At 44.6% G+C, this 23,377-nt stretch overlaps 1 long non-coding RNA gene across 1 annotated transcript; it reads right to left on the minus strand.

Moving 5' to 3' along the window:
• Window positions 1-2,693: 2,693 nt before the first annotated feature.
• Window positions 2,694-13,710, minus strand: LOC149356196 (uncharacterized). The gene is made up of 3 exons (XR_016289798.1): window positions 13,368-13,710; window positions 12,212-12,285; window positions 2,694-2,841 (listed from the first exon to the last, which is right to left on the minus strand). It is a non-coding gene; the product is annotated as an uncharacterized LOC149356196 (long non-coding RNA).
• Window positions 13,711-23,377: the final 9,667 nt, after the last annotated feature.

Raw genomic sequence — 23,377 nt, forward strand, 5'->3', positions numbered from 1 at the left:
CATGTGTTAGTGACCCATCAGTTGTCCTGCATGAAAGGGAGTTATCATATCTAGATGCGCCTCATTCATTTCTTCTCCTTTGTTTTTTGTGTACACTTTCTTTCAGAGCATGTACTTATTCTGCTTTAAGTGAATATACGCTCAGTTGCGAGTCGGTTTGTGATCTCTAATCTTTTTACGTCCGTCGCCATTTTGCGCTGTTTTCTCCAACAACAGTTTGCATATGAACACAGAACTCAGAAAATCTCACCTACTAGAGCCACTGACTGACCTTTGTTCCTTTGTTAAAAACCACTAAAGTCGTCGGTACAAAAAACTCACAGGACAACCAAAATTATAAGCAGCTCTCCTCCCTTCTCTCTAAAACTGGTCTTGGACATTTTTTGTAGAGAGCATGGCTTACTTCTTTCACAGTCTCGCAAATAAGCTGAAGCATATGAGTTTCAAGCAGCAACAAAAGAAATGTCGGAAGGGGCGCTCAGATGTGCGTTGCTGTAAATCATTCTGGACCGACAGGGCATAATTAGAACTTGGCCCTGGCAACTTATGACGCCAGAACACTATCTCCCAAACTCAATTCTTAGGTGCCTGGAGAGCATGCATGCAGTTTTAAAGGAACTAACATCAAATTTAGTCCTCATAGCAGTGCTTTCATGGTTTGAAATTCTATGAGCAGAGACTTTTATCGGATGTATACCTTAAGATATGCAGTGGGAAGTAGCATCCTTTGCATACATAAAAACAAGCGGCGAATATTCAGAATTATTTGCAAATGCCGTTGGGGTTGATGTCGCAAGGAAGGTGAACCAAAGGTTCGAAATGCAGGCTCTACATTCCCAGTTCACATCACCAGCCACATTGAAAGGGCAATAAAATAGAGCGAAACATACTTGCCTTCGAGAAGCATGTGAACAACAAGGTCAACAAGGCTCTCTTCTGCGGTCGAATGTTCTGCCTTAAATAAGGAAAGCTGTATCTCAAAGAAATGAATGCCAAGGTAGCCAAAGTTATTGTGAAGTGCGCATTAGAGTATAGAGCTAGACATGAGGGAACAGTTGGAAATTCTCCCGAAAGCAATGCACTTTCTTTTTCAAGGTGCAAAGGCAAACCTCGAGCCACAAACGCTAGAAAGACTGGCCTAGCAGAAATTTCAAGTCTGATGATGCACAGAAAGAAAGCGGCACTGGAAATACTTTCTCCAAATCTCACATAAGAACACCCACAGATCACAGACAGCAAGGAGTGGCATATTGCCAAGTATCCGTTATGTTCTTGAAAGTTTAAAACAGGCCCAACAACCTGACGTGTTAAAGTTCGGGTGCTCGATATGGAAGGTAACATGCGCCGGAGGAAAGTCGGCCATATTGTCTTTACACTCTAGTACATTGCTGCGAGGTGCTCACTGGTGTTGCATGACGCTAGAAAGAGATGAAACGAAGAGATCAAAGCGAGTTTTTATTTTAATGGCGGCCCAGATTGTGCGTGCCGATTCTCCTTGTGGAAACACGCCATTGTTAGCATTGCCATATAAGGAAATGGAATTCCTGGCATCGGTGGCACCGTTTAACGACTTAAACAATGTAAATGCAGCGCTTTATATTCTGTTGATTTATTTTTCACGGATGGTCTTGTTCTGTGTGGGCCACCTGATTTTCTGTTGTGTATACCAATGCCTCCCTGGTCATGGCTTCTAGTGCGGTATTAATGGCCAAGAATTATCGAAATGTGTACGAAGCACACGTAAATGAGCTTTTAAATATTCAAACGAACCTCCGGAGCGAATGTAGTCGTCTACGTTAGGGGCTATACTCAACAGTGATTGGCAATCGGAAAGATATTTCAGTTGTCAACCACTACATGTCTGCAAGCGGCGATAAAGGAACCATTAGGCACATATTCAAGCTGTGGAAAATTGAACAGCAGCACTACATGAAGCACGGAGCACGGAAGTAACCTAAAAGCAGTGAATCGAAAAATAGGTATAGCTAAAAACCGGATGTATGCGCTAAGAGACAAAGAGGGCAATGTCATTAGAGACATGGAAAAGATATTTAAAGTAGCCGAAGAGTTTTACGCGTCTATACAGTAGCGAATGTAACCCCAACGTTACTAAGAGAGGCAGTCGAGCACAGCAATGGGACCACCTGCCACTAACGAAGGAGGAAAGAAAGAAAGCCTTAGGAGCAATGGAAACGGGTAAAACAGCTGGTGAGGATCAGATAACAGGAGATTTGTTGAAGGACGTAGTGCAGATTGTGCTAGAAAAAATAGCCACCGTGTATACGCAACGCCTTGTGACCTCGAGCGTACCAGCAGCTTGGAGGAACCCTAAAATTATCTGAATTCATAAGAAAGGAGACGTCAAGGACTTGAAGAATTACAGACCAATTGGCTTACTGTCAGTACCCTATTGGAAAAAAAGGCAATGATGTAAATATTGGAAACCAACACTGGAAACCTTGGTGGATTATGGTAATGGAAAATGCGTTGGAATGACTGGGCATGTTGGAATGACTGGGCATGTTGGAATGACTGGGAACGTTGGAATGACTGGGCATGTTGGAATGACTGGGCATGTTGGAATGACTGGGGCATGGTGGAATGACTGGGCATGTTGGAATGACTGGGAGATGTTGGGGCAGGGGCCATGCAGCAATGTTATGTCTGTCGCAATGAGACAGCAAATTTCAAAATAGATGAAGCTCCTACAGCCAGTTTTATTTTGTGTTCATGCTCCTCTTGCTCTTCTTTAGCCACTTGTCAATGCAGCTGGGCCCCATGAAACAGCCTTGTTGATGTACCACCGGTGCATGAGGGCTTGGGAAAACTGGGCGATGCACTCTGCAGAAAAGATTGAAATGAAAGAATTAGGATCCACAAGTTTTTATTCTTGCCAGTATTAGAGTGCTAAAAAAGTAAACTCCGTATTGTGGCCACAGGAATAAAGTGAGCCTAAATCAAAAACTACTGAAGCTATTCGCACTCAAAAAGAAAAATAATTTGAGGTTCTTATTCAATATATCATATGCTCGTCATTAAGTACCATCATCAGCAGCATAACTAGCACCACTGCAAGACAAAGGCCTCTCCTATATCCCTAAACATAAGCCTGACGTGTGCCATAATGAGCAAAATAAAAAGGCCATCGTTTTCTGTCCTCTGAAGGCTTTTAGTGGGGTATTAATAAGAGGGACAATATAAAGGTAACATCAGAAGGGTGACTGCAGTAGCACAGCTGAGATGTCGCAGACGATACACTACGAAAAGAGGCATACAATCCATTGATACATCAGTTGCAAAAAATAAAAACAGCAGCAAAGAAAAGGTAAAACAAACCATTGTCAATGCTCCAAGCGATATCACTTATTTCCATAATTTTGAGGGACCACATGCAATGAAAATGTGGTGAGGTAGAGTCACAAGCGAAGGCCATTCTGTTCTCGATTTAATTATTACTAACTCTATGCAGCTGAATGCTTTTTCTGGTGTTTTATCTTGTTGTGTTAGTGACCATCTTCCTGTGTTTGCTTGCATTGAGAACGCTAGTACAATAGGAAGTAAGTCCACATCAATCACATACCAAGCTATTACAGAATCATCATTGAAATCCTTTAGGGATGCGCTCATGAAAGTATATTGGAGTAAGATAGCTGAACTTCATGATGCAAATGTTGCCTATAATACGTTTGTCGATTGCTTTAAACAGATATATCACGACTGCTTTCCTCTTGTAACACGCGTGAAAAGTCGCAGAATCCGCAAGCCATGGGTAACGCCAGAGCTTCGCGGAGAAATACAAATGAAAGACAAGCTGTACAGAAAATTTTTGAGCAGCCGGAAGGTTGAGGACCTTGCGGTATTTAAGAAATATAGGAACAAATTGACTAAAAAACTGCGGTCTGCACGAACAGCCTATCACGTGTCACTTCTAGATGTTAAGAATGCTCGAAATGGTGTACTATGGTCGAGATTAAACACACTTCTGCAGCGGGACAGTTCACGCACTGCATTAACAAAATTAAATATTGATGGAAAGGAAGTTTCTGGCGTCGAACTGGCTAATGTATTCAATACTTTTTTAACGAGCTTGGCTACCCGTGCTATAACACGTGCTGCCGGATCTGACGCTTGCAAATATGTTCGAATTCAGAATGATGAAACAATTTTTCTGCACCCAGTCACGGTAGACGAAGTAGTGTCGGTGATAACAAATCTTAACAATAGCAGTAGCTGTGACATTGATGATATCCAAATACGGCCAGTCAAGCATGTAGTTGACATAATTGCTCCCATACTTGCTCACATCTTTAACATCTGTTTAGAAACTGCAGTTTTTACGAAAAAAAATGCAATTAGCAAAAGTTGTTGTTCTTTACAAAAAAGGAGATCGCAACGCCCTCGCCAACTACAGACCAATCTCTATTTTGCCAGTGTTTTCGAAAGCATTTGAGAAAATGCTGCATCTAAGAATGTCAAATTTCATCCATAAATTTAACTTGCTAACATCATTTCAGTTTGGCTTCTGCAAAAGCAAATCCACTGAACTTGCATTACTCCAACAAAAGGAATATATAATAAAGCAACTTGAAAACAAATCTATTGTCATTGGTGTATTTGTGGACTTCTCAAAGGCTTTTGACCTGGTAAATCATAAAATCTTACTAAATAAATTACACTACTATGGTATCCGAGGAAAAGCGCTCTCATTGTTAAGTTCTTGTTTGTCGTTTAGACAGCAAGTGGTGTACATAAATGGTATACAGTCTGAACCGAAGCCGCTCTTCTACGGTGTCCCCCAAGGCAGTACGCTAGGGCCTCTGCTCTTCAATATTTACCGAAACGATATTGTCAACATTAGCGATAATACAAAGTTTTCCATCTATGCAGACGATACGAGCGTATTTTTTTTCGGGTGAAAATGTTCATGAACTTATCAAACAATGCAATGCCACAATGCCTCTTGAGGTCTGGTCTGCAGTTAACCTGATGCAAATAAATGATAGTAAGACCAAAGCTGTCATATTTAGGCCGAAAAATAAAGTTATCCCACTGCACGAGAATATTATATTAAACTCGCGGGCTGTAGAAATTGTTGAGCAGTTTAAATGCCTTGGGGTCATATTTTCTGCCAGTATGTCATGGGATTATCATGTCAATTATATCTTGAAAAAAATAGCTCAAATCACTGGTGTTATAGGCCGTCTAAAATACATACTTCCCACAAAAACTAAGATGCTGGTATACAATTCAATATTCAACTCGCATTTAAACTATTGCCAGTTGGTGTGGGGCACTACAACATTCACTAACCTTGAACGTATTCATTTAATGCAAAAAAGATATCTCCGAAATGCATATAATTTACCGTTCCGACATCCCAGTGCAGCTTTCTTTTGTCATTCCAGAGTTATTAAAGCACATAATCTTTATAAATATCGCCTCAGTGTTACTTTTAAAACAGAAATCAAGAAGAATGTAACAAATCTTAAAAATTTTGCAGAACTAAGGAAAAAAGAATCAGTCTATCCAACAAGACGTGGCGAAGAATGGACAGTGCCAACACCTCGACTAAATCTTGGTAGGGAATGCCTTCAGTACACACTTCCATCTCTTCTAAATAGGTATATCCACATTAACCTCGATTTGTTTTCTTTTCCACGTCATGAACTACATAATTTGTTTTTGCATAACATTGTTTAAGTTTCATTATGTATACATATTGCTGTTTCGTGTATTCTCCGGTGCTTCCTTGATGTGCTTGTTTTTTAAAATTGTATAAACTCTTGTGTTGCCTCCCTGTCAATAATAAGGATTGTAGACTCGTCAAGCTGCCCAAGGGCAGCTTTTTTCTACGATTCCTCAATCTGTAGTGCTAGATGGGAAACAAACTTTGATTTGATTTATTCTTCAATGGGAACAGGAAAAATTTCTTGATTTAGTTGTGATGGCATCCTGGTCTGAAGCGGGGCAGCAACATTTAACATTAAGTTGTGGAAAAGTATTGTAGAGTATATGGAACACACCTAAACGAGCGTTTCCCCTTTTATGCAGTGATGTCTGGTGGTCAAATGAGATGACTGATTACACATATGCTGTACCAAGTGTCGCTGTTGGATTAAAGGGAGTTGGTGGCGTAGCATCAAACAGTTTGGTGCAAAATTGAAAGAGCTAGGGAATACTTCAGTTTGGAATCAATAAAATTTTTATGCATAAACTGCGCAGCATGGCAAGAGCACACAGATCATGACATCTCCTGATAAACCCGAGTGCCCTTGTGGTGCCAGCAGCATGTATCGTGACATGCTCCAAGTATGTGGGGCTGCATCTGGTTAAGGTTTCTCCATACCATTAACCCTAGAGGTGGGAAAGGAGGTCAATACGTTGTGACAAAACAATGCAGACAAGACAAGGACAACGAAGGAATAAATATGATGGCATGAGTGCTGACTATCGCCAATGTGTATTGGAAACCACGTCAAAATATATACACTGTGGCCTAAAAAAACAACGAACAAAGGGCACTTTGTGTCAACCACATTGCATGAGTGTAAAACAAAACAAAAACTGACAAAGAAGCATTTAAGAGCATGAACTCTTCCTTAGGAAGCGATAAAGAAGATGTGCTAACACAGTGATTGCGGTTTTTTTTTAAATTTCAGTGGCCTCGATTATCTCACGCACAAACTTTTCTGTGTCTGTCAGGCAAAATGCAGAACATGAATTCCGGTTCACAGCGTTTAGGATCTGGCAAACAATTGCAATTGCGACAGTGAATCATCAAAGTTCTCCCGCAAGCTTTGTTCACATCGTCGTGGTGGTCTTTTAAACCTCTCAGTGACACACTTGCCTGTTTTCCCAATGTAAACATAGCCGCATTTCAAGGCGTTCGAACACACTATGTCTTCTGTGCAGTGCACGAAGAGACTTTGATGGATAATCTCGGTTGACTACAGGTACTGAAACTTCATAGGGTTAGAAAAACAATATCGACGCCAACTCGACTGCCTATTTAACCGGTGCGACCAATTGTGGATGAAGGGAAAGGTACGTACAAACTTCCTTTTGGGAGTTACAGTCTCGACGGGGGCACAAAAAGAATGTTTCAACTTCTGCTTAAAGCAATCGGCTAAAGACACTGACAAAGGTTCTGAATATCCAGTAAAGGACAAACGGCATATGAGCTGGGCAAAACTGGATGTCATGGCAATCAAACAGGATTTCATTAAGGAATTTTTGAAGCAAAGGTTAGTGACACCTCTTGACCAGCTTAGACTGAACCGAAGAAAATGGTAAAAGTAGCTTGTTTTCCCTTGGTTCGTAAGCCCAACAAGTGTAACCACCCAAGATTGAGATCCAATAAATGTGATGACATATTATCCTCTATAATTTCAGTGGTGATTCAAAGTGGACTGAGGCTTTGACTGAACTCCTCTCTCACCTTAGACAATGCTTCGTCAGGATTGGAGATCCTGCAATAAGCCACGTAACAGCGGCGCTAATAGTTTTTTTTTGCAAAAACAAGCTATTCTGAAATGTAATAAAGGTGGACTGAAGGTATGAGCTTAAAAGTGCGACAAAATTATTCACCAAAACGCCTGAGACGTTTGGAATGCCACTGCTCCATTTAGGTTAATGAATTCTTCAACACATTATTGATCCTGATTGAGGGATGGTGTAATATAAATCCTTATGTCAACATAGCACCCCATGAAACTGGTGCGAGAGTTATTGTGTAGAAACTGCGTTACTTTCTCTGCAGATCTTACACGAGAGGAGTCATCAATGCTCAGCAACTTAATTTTATGTCGCAAAGAGAAGGCGATTTGTTTCTGACAGGTTCCATTCTCTTAAACTACAACCCTCAAGGAGCAGTCACCTTTATGGGTCTTTGCGGTAAAGAAGATAGCTGGACAATTTTTCTTACTGAAGTTGATGGCATTAGCCTGATGGTTAAACTCTAGATTGTTAATGTTTCTTGGCACTGGACTTTGCTTTTAACAAATCAGATAGTAAGTGGCACTCAAATTCAGAATACACTGCATCTGTGGCCTTGGACTGAAAGGCGCCTTTCGATACGACCACAAAACCACCGTTTATCAGCAGTTGAAAGCAAGAGGGCCCACCCTCTTAAATACGACACAGTTTGGCCTGTGGGCAAGTTCCTAAAGAGGGTTCAAACCGTGACACTGCATCAAAACATCCCGAAACACACCTGTCACACTCAGGTCTGTGCGTGGAAAAGGCAACTCGTCAAACCATGGCAAGCATCTCCACAATAGTTCTCTTCGGAGGAACGGAAAATTTTGGTCCATAAGCACTTCAAGGACCAGACGAGGCAGCGACTCCAAGCTGAAGGTGCGCACCTTGTTGTCAAACTCTTGTGCCTGAAAACAAGCCAGGGAGTGGCTGGTTGACGGTGTCACGCACCGTTGACCAGGTGAAAGCCATCTGGAATGCCACTTTGCAGCCACTTTGCGCTCACTAGCCCGGAGCAGAGAAGCCAAGGCACGAGTGTCTGAAAACAAGGTGCACAATGTTGACACTGAGTTGCTGCCTCGTCTGCTGCTTGAAGCATATACGGGCCAAAATTTGCCATTGTTCCTTCGAAGAGGACTATTCTGGAGCTGTTTGCCATACTTTGACGTCTTGCCTTCCTGTGCCTGGACCTGAGCGTGACAGGTGTGTTTCAGGGGGCGTTGGTTGATGGGGTGTCGTGGTTTGAACCATGCCAGGAACTTGCCCGCAGGCTGAACTGTAACGGGTTTAAGACGGTGGGCCCTATCGCATTCAACTGCTGATAAAGAAGGTGGTTTTGTGGTCATGTCTAAAGGCGTCTTTCTGTCCAAGGCAACGGAGGCAGTTAATTCTGAGTTCAAGTGTCACACAACAGCTGATTTGTTAATAGCAATGTCCAGAGCCAAGAAACTATGTAATAATCTAAAGTTGAACCATCTGGCTAATGTATCAACTTCAGCAAGAAACTAGCAGAGGTGCCAATGAGAGGTCAAAAGACCACCGTTACGATGTGAACAAAGCTAGCAGGGGGAATCTGATGTTTCATTGTCGCGACTGCGATCGTTTGCCACATCCTTTATGCTGTGAGGCGTAATTTCTTGTGCTGCATTGTGCTAGACAGACACAGAAAAGTTTGTGCATGAGATGATCGAGGCCACTGAAATTGTAGAAAAAACGCAATCAATGTGTTAACACACCTTCTTTATCGCTCCCTAAGAAAGAGTTCATGCTCTTAAATGCTTCATATTCAACTTTCGTTTTGTTTTTGACAGATCCAAAGTGAATGTTACAAGGCGCCCTTTCTTCATTCTTTTTTTAGGCCACAGTGTATATATTTTGATGTGCTTTCCAATAAACCTTCTTGAAAGTCAGCACTCGCACCGTCGCATTCCTTCCTCATCTTTCTCTTCTTTGCGCTGTTTTGACACGATGAATTACAAACAAGCCCATTCATCTGTCTTGCAAAAGTCAATACAGTCAGAGTAGCTGAGATAGTTGGGGCATCCTTCAGAATAATGCAGTCATAAAGAAAAGGTTGGGACATAAAGACAAAGACTGTTATTGAATGGCTAATATTAATGTAGTTTAGTAATGTGCTTGGTTTGGTTTATGGGGGTTTAACATCCCAAAGTGACTCAGGATGAGGGACGCCTTATGATTTTGCATATTGATATGCTGGGCTTCATAAGAGAAGAAGTACAATAGTTTTTTAAGGCCAGCCGTAGAACAGGAAGCAATGAATCTACACTAATATCAAAGAATGAAGGCTCAAGCATGAGAGTGTAGCTAAAAGGTTATAATGACAAACATGAAAAGCTTTGGAGAAATTCAAGTCGATGACACTTGCCTAAAATAAAGAATCTAAATTTGGGTGAAAATCTGTTGTGAATTCAAAAAGTTGGATTGCACATTAGTAAAGAGAATGGGAGCCGTGATGACTGGTATAGAAATATTAGTTTGAATTATGGTGGCAAGTAATATGCGGACTCATTTCGTGCTCTAACAGTTCATGCAAAATGCACATCAATAAAATAGGAGAAGAGTTTGGGTATCAGAACGGTTTCCAGCCTTAATTATTGACAGGTCAGCTTCAGGTTGTCAGGGATAGAACCAAGAGGTTTGGATTGGCTAACAATTATTGGTAAAATCTGTCTTCAGATATCCTCAGTAGTTTAAAGTATGTCAGAAGGCTTCTCACGCAGCCCTCAGGTACTCGAAAGCTTGTGCTTATCAATGACTTTCGAGACATGATGAGAAGCAATGGTTAATGCAGTGAAATGGGTAACAAATAACTGATTTTTCTCAAGAAAGTGCCCATGGAATATGCTGTCAAACAAATTCCCAAGGATCCTTCAATTAAGCCCAAAATGACAGTTTATGGGTAGCCACTTTGTTATAACCATCACATACAAAAAAAGAGACACCAGAAGCCCTCCTTATTCACTGAAAACAAGGGAGAATTATGAGACATCATTCCGGCACACAAAATCACACGGATGAAGAGAGTAGACTCCATGGACACCATATTTCAACTGAGGTTTATTCCACAACACAGGCTTTTTATGTGCAAAGGGGTACTAGTGATCCCTGGGGCTGAAAAGTATTTCAGCCACCAGATAATTATTCAGGACGGCAAAAACCAAAACACAAAAAAACATAGGGGTAAAGGTATCTTGCCACTCACATTAAACACATCGGCACGCCTATGCATCACCTACCTGGCTGACCCAACAAACATATTTGCCTCCAGATAATCTATTTCTTTTTCTGGAGCGCTGCAGAAGGGCTGCTGACGTAATTCTCTTTTTCAACAGAGATACAAAAGGCTTAAAAAATTTCCCAGCCCTTTCAAGTGCTAAACTTGCATAAGGCATGTGTTTCTTTCAAAAACGCCTTGCATGCTCGCTTGTGCGAGCAAAGGCGAATGTGCTCAGCTAAATGACCTCTGCCACTTAATGAATCAGCTGTCCTGCAATGTTCAAGCAAGCGTTCATTGATGCAAGCCTCGTCTGTCTAATGTAATGTTTGCCACAGGCAAGGAGAATGCTGTACACCATGTCAACCTCATGTTTAACGAGGGGTTTGGTGTGCTTAGTTTTGTAGGCAGGCTTTTTCGTAACGTCATTTATCAGGTGGCACATGCATCCCAGCTTTCCCAAGCTGAAAATACGACATGTACATCGTGTTTGTCACTGGCCTTCTTGAGGCGGTGTGACACCTGATGGCAATAGGGCACAATGACAGGTCACTGTTGCGAATGTGCGTTGTCTTCCGGCTTGCGCTGCCCAGCACACTTCATCTCTCGAACCTGGCTTTCTACCACTAAGGCTACAATTTCTCCTGTGAAAACTGCCTGCTCCAGTCTCCTTACTTGCGCATTGATGCTGTCACAGAGTCGTGACAGCGTCAATGCCGAAGTAAGGCGACTGGAGCAGGCAGGCAGAAAAAGAAATAGATTATCTCAACGCAAATGTGTGTTGGGTCAGCCAGGTAGGCAATGTTTAGTCACGCCAATGCATTCAACTTGAGTGACAAGCTAACCTTACGCCTATGTTTTTGTTTTTGCAACATTGAATAATTGTTACCTGGTTGAGGAAACACTTTTCAGCCACAGGGGTCACTAGTACCACTTTGCATGTAAAAAGCTCATGTTGTGGAATCAACCTCAGTTGAAGTATGGGGTCTATGGAGTCTACTCTCTTCGTTCATGTGTTTTTGTACACTGGAATGATGTCTCATAATTCTACCCAGAACCAATTAGCTCAGCTCTCCATGCTTAGCAAAAACAAGGCAGCAGTAATGAAACCAGTTCTCATGTGTGCACTTTTTCTTTTACATCTGTGACCTGCGATGAGTGGCATAAAAACACATATTTAAGTTAACACACATGCATCATAATGTTAATATTCGTAGTCAAATAGTATCACATAATGCAGCCAAAAACATGCAGACATTTCGCACTTCATGCATAGAATGCAACGGTTAAAAGACGAGCAATATTGAATGTAAAACTTCAAATGGCCTGCAACCGGCCCATTGTGACAGCCAACTAATATTACTCATATAAACATGTAAACATATCAGGCCAGAGCTATCCAAACTGCTCCAAGCAGTAGCATTAAGGAAAAGAGCAATGAAAGTAAGAGAACATTTCATGGCAACCACAAGAACAAAGCACAATGCAGTAACAACTTACAACACAGCTTTTGACTTCATCTGGTGGCCACGAAATCCATGCCATTGACTCGGACTGGAAGACAGATGTGCCACCTGCGGATACCAATTTCCCATTATCACTGACAGGAGTACAAAAACAAGCATGCGAACTCGGTCCAACAGTGAATATCACATGAATGTAAAAAGATCAGGAAAAATATACTTGCCCAAGTATACGCCTCAATACAAAGGAAAACTACCCTGTTTAAAATGCATCAGTTCCCCTAGCACTAGTAAAGGAATCTTGCTATGAGCAAAACAAATCTGCGTTCGAAAGCGTAGATAAACATCGTAATAACTGAGACAATTATTGCGTCACTTGTTTTCCTCAGAAACCAATTTTCAAACAGCAGAGTGATCGAAATGCAAGATCCTATACTCTGGGTAGCCAGAAACGCTATCGGTATCATAAAAAAAGAAAATCTTCACATACTCATTTAAAAATTAGATCCTGACGGCCGGAAATTAACTTTCGTTGGTAACTGCAACCTGAGACAGTGCTTTCTTTATAGTGGGGTTTGAATTCAGATGCGGAAAATGGGCACTGATCGTATTGGAGGGTTCCGGATTAATTTAGACCACCTAGAATTTCTTAACGTGAGCTGACATCGCACAGCACAGGGGCATTCTTTTTTTCATTTCACCTAAATCGAAATGCGGCTACTGCCATCAGGATCGACCCCACGACCTAAGGTTCAACAGTCTAGGGCCAAGCAAAAACCGCGGCGAATAAAAAGTGTTTCAATCCCCCTCAAAGTGCTAACGCTATCTTGAAAGACAATCATACATTTTACGCACAGCCAAAGTGCCGGTCCTTGAAACGTGCGCGGTGGTGTGAACAAGCATGGGCAGAAACGCGTAGAACGAGGCATATACGAGGACAAATCTGTGCTCAACAAGAAACAAAACGCGCAAACATGCGCATACCAAAATCATGCAAAGCTAGCGCACGCACGGTCGCATCCCCTTCGCCAAAACAAGTACCGACAGCGACAATTCTTGGCAGAGCAACTCACCGCGGCGACAACAAAAGCGCCTTAAACGCTTTTTATAGCATTGAACACGAATACTGCAGCAGTACGACAGGTCACCGTTCCAGCATTATATGCTTCGGATAATGCACGAGTACTGCTTACCTTTTCAGATGATTGCGTAGTCGTGCAGAACGCTGTTTGCCTTCGTGTCACGGGCACTACACCAACCAGTGAGATTTCAGCACGAGTGCTACGTAGCCGGCACTCTCTACCACGTAGTCACACAGAAGAAAATATTCCGGGCCTTATTTGGAACATTTCCACCGCGACACTGCCCGCGCGTCTTTGTGCCTGGACACCCATCCTGGACTACACAAAGAAGCGCACAGACTGAAAAGTTAGAGAGACCAGAAAAATGACACTTTGCCTCGAATAGGCTACGTCGACAGCACTGCGCGATTGTGCACCCTTGAGCAAGAAGAAACACACGCAAACAACAACACAGTTCACGACGGCTCACAATCCAAGTAGCGAATTGTAGCAAGCGCCGAAGCGCGATGCACGCGACGCAGCACCCGCAGCACCCGAACCGCCATGAGGGTTATACAGAAAAACAGCTACCGACAGCCACCTGGCGGTGACAACCAGTTTTTGTTTCGGTTTCGTTGTGAAAAAGCTTGTATCCTACTTTTTATTTTATTTTTGGTATTTTTATTGGGTATTCAGCCGTATCGGCATCCACAGAAATTGCAGCGATTGCGAGCAATTACCACTGATAGAAACGCTCGAATTAACGACCTGTTGCTTGCGCTGCGGTTGAAAAATGCCTGAGTTCTCACGGCAGTATGGATTGCTGCTTTGCTCATTCACGAAATTACATGCCGATTTCTGTTTGTATGGGGAAGTTTTTTTTTATATTGATGGGAGATCAGCAAGGCTAACAAAATACCCAACGCAGCAGTCGTAGAGAGTAGGTTGTCGTAAAAACATGGTGACGCTGTTTGATCGGCAGCACGACGTGAGAGGCGGCAGCGTTGAAACGCGCGTCGAGAGAACAACCTCCACGGTATATGCTTTCTTGAGACTACAGTGAAGGTGTGCATTTTTTATAGTGGAGTTCTCTCATCCAACGTGAAAACCAAATCAATTCTTAGTATGAAATATGCTGTGTAATTTATATCCTCATATTGTGTTTATATATATCTGCATTTCTATTTTGAAAAACAGTGTTGTACTGGTAATTGTGTACCGAGGTGCATGTATAAGAGTGCAGCCTTGTCGAAATATTCTGTGTATATATTTGTATTCGTAACCCTTCTACAAAGAAGCTGTGTGGCCAGCTATGTGGTTAACAATTTGTTAATTGAATTAGTATATGTTTTGAAATGCACGCTCAATAAAATTTTCTGAATGAAATTGAGAGTTCGGATTCAGGAATGCAGGGCTCTGCAAACCTGCAATTTATTATTTTGTGAACAATGAAGTTAAACTTTTTCTCAAATATTTTGCTAATGATAATCTAAGCCCAAGTATATAAGTCATTACTTTTTAAAAAAAATTTCTGAAACTGTCAAGTCAACAAATGCACGTGTAAAAAAGAGAAATTTGTCTTGCAGTTTTTATTCTAACAGCATAAAGTGCCAAGTGTACAGTCTTTGTCAAAAGTAACCAGGCTGCATGGTTTGCTTCTAGCTTGTATAGTGGAGCCCTTGTGTTATTCCTAAGGATCAAAACGTGTTGGAAGGTAATAAGACCCTCAGTCCTTACCTTTAGCTACCATTCCAGCTTTAGGGAAGCTGTGAGGGATCCACTGTACGAGCTAGAAGCAAACCATGCAGCCTGGTTACTTTTGACAAAGACTGTACGTTTGATGGATTTGACCCACTGAGATTGTTAGTGCATTGATGAGTTTCATTTTGTCAACCATATAGGCACATGCATGCAGTATCTGCTGCCCAGCATCGGCCATTCAAATACAGCCATGGTTTGTGCCATGCCAAACAAGTAGGTACAGCTCGTGGGTAAAAAAGATTAGCACACATGACGGAACACCAGAGCGCCGGAATGACAACGCCTGGCACTGCGGGTGGCGGAGAGGCTGATAACGGGAGTGCCGGGCCGTTCCCATTCTACAGTATTAAGGGGGTCTGCCACGGACAGTAAAATTACTGCGGACTGCCACGGACAGCAAATTAGCGGACTGCCACGGACAGCAAAACTGCTGACTAAAAGCAGCGCTATTATATATTGTTCCCGCGAGTTCCTTTTGACAAACCATCGCGGACATAAAAAAACAGTAATAAAAAGAAGCCATCTGTGCTCATGATAACCGAGCCAAAATAAATTCCGCAAGCACAGTCACGTAGGGTCGGCACTTCAACGCTCGGGCGGTGCACGCTTGATAAAGCTTACTTCCTGCCCCCCCCCCCAGGCTGCAAACATGGAAACGGCCCGTTAGGCAGTTCTGCCTACCGCAGCGCCGCGTGGTGAGATATACGAATTCTGATCGCCAGTGATCTGTGCTAATATTTTTTGCTCGCGACTGTACACATCCATAGGCTCCCACCGTGGTTTCCACATAGTCCAGTGTTGCCTGCCAGGCCCACCGAGATAATCACGATGGATACCACCAAGCCCATCCCGTCCCATCGTGTTCACTGAAGTGTCCAGCGTGGTTTCCATTCAGCCCAATATTGTTTACTGAAAGTGCCAGTGCAGCCACCACAATTTCCACTCAATCCAGGGTGGCCCAAAGTCGCCATTAGTGCATCCAACATCTCTCCCATTCGCTCCAACAGCACCCAGCGTGGAAACCAACACTTCCAATCAGCCCACCGTTTTCTCCAACATGGAAACCAACACTTCCATTCGGCCCACCGTTTTCTCCACCGTGACTTTTGCTGGAATTTTCAACAGGGTATGCCGACAAGGTAATCGCTAATATAGTTAGGACAACCCTAGCCTTCAATCAACCAAATGTTCAGGCAGGTTTTCGTAAAGGATACTCGACAATAGACCATATTCACGCTATCAATCAGGTGAGAGAGAAATGCGCAGAATATAACCAACTCCTATATATAGCCTTCATTGATTACGAGAAAGCGTTTGGCGCAGTGGAAACCTCAGCTGTCACGCAGGCACTGCGGAATCAGGGTGTAGAAGAGTGTTATGTGAAAAAAAGAATGATATATATATAGCTACCATCATCATCAACATCAGCCTGACTACACCCACTGCAGGGCAAAGGCCTCTCCCATGTCTCTCCAATTAACCCTGTTCTTTGTCAGTTGCCGCCACTGTATCCCCGCAAACTTCTTAATCTCATCCGCCCACCTAACTTTCTGCCGTCCCCTGCTACGTTTGCTTTCTCTCGGAATCCACTCCGTTACCCTTAAGGACCAGCGGTTATCTTGCCTTCGCATTACAAGTCCTGCCCAAGCCCATTTCTTCCTCTTGATTTCAACTAAGATGTCATTAACCCGCGTTTGTTCCCTCACCCAATCCGCCCTCTTCCGATCTCTTAACGTTACACGTATTTTCCTTTCCATAGCTCGCTGCGTTGTTCTTAACTTAAGCTGAACCCTCTTTGTTAGCCTCCAAGTTTCTGCCCTATAGGTGAGTACCGAATAGGTGAGAGCTACCATAGACCTCCATAAAGTCAGCAATAAAATTCCAATATGGAAAGGTGTGAGGCAGGGAGACACGATCTCGCCAATGCTATTCACCGCCTGTTTAAAGGAGATATTCCGGGGCCTAAAATGGTAACAGTTGGGCATAAAAGTTAATAGAGAATACCTAACTAATTTGCGATTCGCTGATGACATTGTCTTGCTAAGTGAAACGGGACATCAATTGCAAAGCATGATCAGTGAGTTAGACAGGCAGATCAGAACGGTGGGGTTAAAAATTAACATGCAGAAAACCAAAGCAATGTTAAACAGTTTAGCAAGGGAACAGCAGTTCGCAATTGGTAGCGGGGTGCTGGAAGTAATAAGAGAATATGTCTACTTAGGGCAGGTAGTGACCTCTGATCCGGATCATGAGAAGAAAATAACTAGAAGAATGTGCATATGGCAGGTTCCCTCAGATCATGAATGACAATTTGCCAATATCCCTCAAAAAAAAGTCTACAACAGCTGTATTATCGGTACTCACCTATGGGGCAGAAACGTGGAGGCTAACAAAGAAGGTTCAGCTCAAGTTAAGGACAACGCAGCGAGCTATGGAAAGAAAAATGATGGGTGTAACGTTGAGAGATCGGAAGCGGGCGGACTGGATGAGGGAACAAACGCGAGTTAATCACATCTGAGTCAAAATCAATAGAAATAAATGGGCTTTGGCAGGCCATGTAATGCGAAGGCAAGCAACCGGTGGTCGTTAAGGCTAAAGGAGTAGATTTCAAGATGAGGCAAACGTAGCTGGGGGCGGCAGAAAGTTAGGTATATTAAGAAGTTTGCGCGGATACGGGGCGCAACCTCCAGAAGACAGGGTTAATTGGAGAGACTTTGGAGTGGAGGGCAAACGGAACGGAAGGTGAATGCCGATTTAAGCTTAAAGCGATAGAATCAGTAAACCTTAAAGCATAACGCAGATGACGCTTGCGCTAGTGAGGCCAGGTTGAAGATGAATCACTTTGGTTTCTTGATCATGCGGTTATTTTTCTAATCGCAGTGCTGGGCTAGTTGAGCGATTTTCGAACGCTAAACCTCAGGCTTACATGAGCACTCGTTATGAAACTAAATAAGACGGTCGGGGCAGCGAAGTTTTTGCTGTAGTTTAAAAAAAAAGACCTTATAAAACGTGTCCTGCGCGTCAGCCATGCGCTCCCTTTATGACACTTCACCTGTCTTGAGACGAATTCCCGCCTCGCTGCTGCATACTGCTTCCTGAAGGAACTGATGTGTGATTAATTGGTGTGTTGCCCGCTTCCCTTCAGGTCACTGCTGTTCGTCGTTGCATCCGGCTCTGCTGCAGCTGCGGCTGCACTCCCCAGACTGCTGCCCGGAGCCTGCTCTGTGCCTCGGCCTCGTGCCTGGGCGGCCGCTGCTCTACCACCATCCGTTGTTCTCGTAAAGACGGCCTCTTTTATGCATCTGCGGGCATGTTGTTATTGCAGCTTCTTTACTTGTTATGCAATTCCTCTATTTGTAATGGAAAACATACAATGGATTGACTCGAGAGGATGCAGAGGCAGCTTTTTAATTAGGGAGAAAGTTGTATGTGAATGTATTCTTCCACTGTGCACTCTCCCGTCTTATCAGTGTACTCAGCTCGAACAAACTGCCTCTTCTGACAGCCGTCCATGTGCAAACTATGAACAGGTTCGAACCTACGGGTGAAGCTGAAAGACTGCCTCTGCGGTCCGCAGGATGAATGGACTGATACTTTTACTTAACCATATGCGAGTGGTTGTGTAGCACGACCCATGTTATCTGGAACCTGCAACTATTTATTGCATTCACTGCCATTTTATACCGGGTGTCCCAGCTAACTTGAACCAAGGGTTTAAAAATGAAATATTGGGGTCAGGAGAGTGAAACTACCTGCATATTGGTGACAGGCATTTGGCGCACCACAGGAAATTTTTTGTATTGCAATTACTTAACTAGTAATTAAAATAATTTTTTTTAAATTTTTAATATTGACTTTAGACACTAAGTGTGATTCGCAAAGTTGGAGAGCACTTTCAGAAACCCCCATTCCATTATTCGCCATAAAGAAAACCTTACGTGTACCTCTTTTTTCGAGCTCGAAAGAAAGCCCGCGAAATACAAAAAAAACCACGTGACGAGCGCATTCGCGCGCCGCGATCGTGCTGCTCTCAACCGTGCTTTCAGTGAACGAAATCAGCTCCGGTATTCATTCGGCGGCCCCGTTTCAGAGGCAGGCCGATATCTTGGTGGTGGTTTCTTCGGCCGTGTCAGCCAGTTCGCGCGTGACGGTGTAAATTGCAGCGAGTGCGCTGCGCTTTGCAGTCGCGATAAAGACTGCCAAGCTCGAAGTTTTCAAATGAGAGGAGTTTTATTTGCCAGTTGCAAAGAAAATAAAAGTGGCGGTTTATGGCTTGGCTGTGCGGCGATGACAGCCGTGGCATGCGGTTGTCCTGACTCCATTTCATTTCGGTTTCTTACCAATTATAAAAAGTGCTCGAATAGGTCACCTTGTGCGACGATACAGCTATGGCATCTTGTAACCAAATCAGCCGTTGCATTTCGTATGACAGCCTCAGGCATGTTTAAACAGACTTCCGTTATTTTGTCTTTAAGGTCTTGCGGTGTGGAAGTTGGTGTGGTGTACACCTTGTCCTTGATATGACCCCACAAAAAGTAGTCCAGAGGTGTCATATCAGGAGACCTGGCTGGCCAGTTCACGGGACCTAGTCGTCCTATCCATTTCTGCGGGAACGCTGCGTCGAGCCAGGTCCGAGCCTTGGCGCTGCTGTGCGCGGGGGCGCCATCGTGTTGAAACCACACATTTGTGGCCCTGGCGAGCGGTAGATCCGAAAGGAAGTCGTCAACGGGTCCTCTGAGGATATCATTGGTGTAGCGATCTGCTGTCAGCGTCTGGTCGAAAAACACAGGCCCGATCAAACTACCGTCGAAAAGTCCACACCAAACACTAAATGACCACTGGTACTGGTGCTGCGTCTGTAAAACCCAGTAGGGATTTGAATCGCTCCAGTAATGAGCATTGTGCAGGTTCACCTGTGAATTGCGCGAAAAACTAGCTTCGTCACTCCATATCACTTTGTTCAAAAAATCCGGGTCGTCCTGCATCTTTATCAGAATCCAATTAGCAAAATCGGTCCTGTTTTGGAAGTCCCGTGGCAACAGATTTTGATGAAGCTGTACGTGGTACGGATGCAGGCGGTGTTTGCGCAGTATTCGCCAAACTGATGACCTGGAGACTCCGGTATCCTCGCTCACGCTGCGCACGCTTGCTTGGGGTTCCAGAGCGAACAGCGATAAAATATGCGTCTCGAAGTCCTCGTCAAAAACAGGTGCTCTGTGTCGTGTGGACGTAAAACTGCCCATCCGTCGCAGCGTCTCGAAGGCACGCAGGATCGTTACTGAACTTGGCCGCCTGCCTGGGTGCCATTGTTGCATAAGGTCTGCAGCGCGCCTTCTGTTCCCATGACATGCACCTAGAGCCAGAACCATGTCTGCTTTCTCTTCATTTGTAAACGGCATGTCTGCAGTGCTAGTAATCACTACACCAAAGATTCAGTCTCGCATGAGAGTGGCATAAGAAGAGCACACGACAAACTGTGCTTCACCGCTGCTTCCAGCTTTCAAAATCCTCATTAGGAAACTGCAACACACAGCCGCCAACACCTCGCGGCGAAACATTATTCCCTGTATTTCTCTTTTGCTTCTGAGTGACAAAGCAGACTCGCCATCTCAGTATCTTATCAGATTGGGACTAAGTCGTCGTCGCCGGGTGCCAACTAGCTGACGCGGACGAAAAACCCCCGCCAAGATATCGGCCTGCCGCTGCAACGGGGCCGTCGAATAAAGGCCGGAGCTGATTTCGTTCACTGAAAGCACGGTTGAGAGCAGCACGATCGCGACGCGCAAATGTGCTCGTCACGTGATTTTTTTTGTATTTCGCGGGCTTTCTTTCGAGCTCGGAAAAAGAGGTACACGTAAGGTTTTCTTTATGGCGAATAATGGAATGCGGGTTTCTGAAAGTGCTCTCCAACTTTGCGAATCACATTTAGTGTCTAAAGTCAATATTAAAAAATTTAAAAAAATTATCTTAATTACTAGTTAAGTAATTGCGATACAAAAAATTTCCTGTGGTGCGCCAAATGCCTATCACCAATATGCAGGTAGTTTCACTCTCCTGACTCCAATATTTCATTTTTAAACCCTTGGTTCAAGTTAGCTGGGACACCCGGTATACTCAAGAGAAGGCATCTTTTTGCCCTGTGATAAACTTTACTCGTGTGCCTAAAAACCAACTTCGGTCCTTGCCATTTTGTGTTGCAGTGAAGGAACTGAATTTCTCCTCGAATAAAATGCTCAACATAGTGACGCTTTTAAATAGAAGTAATGCTTTGTCGCATAGACTCAGGGGACCAAAACGAAGCGTGGCCTTGACGGAAGCATGGCCTTGTGGCAGAGCATCCGCCTCGCATTCGGGAGGTGCTGGGTTCGATCCCCAGTGCCGCCGGGTACCCACCGGTTTCTTTAATGGGTACAAGATTTCGCCTGGCCTGGTGCTCGGCTCTTTTAGGGTGAAATGCTTCGGAAAAGTGTCTTAGACCAAACAGTTGCCTTGGCGGATGAGTGATAAGTTCCCCCGCCAAGCAACCATAAGTCCGCCTCGTGCGGCATAAGCCCAATTTGTGGCCCTTTTTTAACCGAAGCGTGGCCTTGTGGTAGAGCATCCGCCTTGCATTCGGGAGGTGTTGGGTTCGATCCCCAGTGCCGCCGGGTACCCACCGGTTTCTTTAATGGGTACAAGATTTCGCCTGGCCTGGTGCTCGGCTCTTTTAGGGTGAAATGCTTCGGAAAAGTGTCTTAGACCAAACAGTTGCCTTGGCGGATGAGTGATAAGTTCCCCCGCCAAGCAACCATAAGTCCGCCTCGTGCGGCATAAGCCCAATTTGTGGCCCTTTTTTAACCGAAGCGTGGCCTTGTGGTAGAGCATCCGCCTTGCATTCGGGAGGTGTTGGGTTCGATCCCCAGTGCCGCCGGGTACCCACCGGTTTCTTTAATGGGTACCAGATTCCCCTGGCCTGGTGCTCGGCTCTTCTAAGGTGAAATGCTTGGGAGAATGGTCTTAGACCAACCAGTTGCCTTGACGGATGAGTGATAAGTTCCCCCGCCAAGCAACCATAAGTCCGCCTCGTGCGGCATAAGCCCAATTTGTGGCCCTTTTTTAACCGAAGCGTGGCCTTGTGGTAGAGCATCCGCCTTGCATTCGGGAGGTGCTGGGTTCGATCCCCAGTGCCGCCGGGTACCCACCGGTTTCTTTAATGGGTACCAGATTCCCCTGGCCTGGTGCTCGGCTCTTCTAAGGTGAAATGCTTGGGAGAATGGTCTTAGACCAACCAGTTGCCTTGACGGATGAGTGATAAGTTCCCCCGCCAAGCAACCATAAGTCCGCCTCGTGCGGCATAAGCCCAATTTGTGGCCCTTTTTTAACCGAAGCGTGGCCTTGTGGTAGAGCATCCGCCTTGCATTCGGGAGGTGTTGGGTTCGATCCCCAGTGCCGCCGGGTACCCACCGGTTTCTTTAATGGGTACCAGATTCCCCTGGCCTGGTGCTCGGCTCTTCTAAGGTGAAATGCTTGGGAGAATGGTCTTAGACCAACCAGTTGCCTTGACGGATGAGTGATAAGTTCCCCCGCCAAGCAACCATAAGTCCGCCTCGTGCGGCATAAGCCCAATTTGTGGCCCTTTTTTAACCGAAGCGTGGCCTTGTGGTAGAGCATCCGCCTTGCATTCGGGAGGTGCTGGGTTCGATCCCCAGTGCCGCCGGGTACCCACCGGTTTCTTTAATGGGTACCAGATTCCCCTGGCCTGGTGCTCGGCTCTTCTAAGGTGAAATGCTTGGGAGAATGGTCTTAGACCAACCAGTTGCCTTGACGGATGAGTGATAAGTTCCCCCGCCAAGCAACCATAAGTCCGCCTCGTGCGGCATAAGCCCAATTTGTGGCCCTTTTTCATACGTTTCCTGCATCTCGTTCGCTTCTATTTTTTCTACGATGTCTGTCCACGTGACTCTCTGCCCACAGTAACGGGATTTGAAGGCGCAGGCTCCTTTCCCAAGCAATGCAACCCTGGGCATCCAAGCACCAGGCCGGGGCATAACTTGTACCCATTTCGAGAAAACCGGTGGATACCCGGCCGGCGGCGGGAGTCGAACCCACCACCTCCCGAAGCCGAGGCGGGCGCTCTACCACGAGGCCACGGCTGCGGTGCGGACAGGAAATATGCTACTCACATTCGCCAAGTTTGCAAGGTATTCCAGTACTGTCACAGCAAGAATCTTATACACCGTGACACAAAACCAGACAATATCCTGATCGGCTACAACGGTGTGCTCAAGATAGCAGACTTTGGCTGGTCCGTCCATGCTCCGTCCTCAAGGCGTTAAACACTGTGCGGTACCATGGATTACTTGCTACCCGGCTTTGGCTGGTCTGTCCATGCTCCGTCCTCA

This window comes from Amblyomma mixtum, chromosome 3, assembly GCF_055824585.1.
Source record: "Amblyomma mixtum isolate Tamu chromosome 3, ASM5582458v1, whole genome shotgun sequence".
NCBI lineage: Eukaryota > Metazoa > Arthropoda > Arachnida > Ixodida > Ixodidae > Amblyomma > Amblyomma mixtum.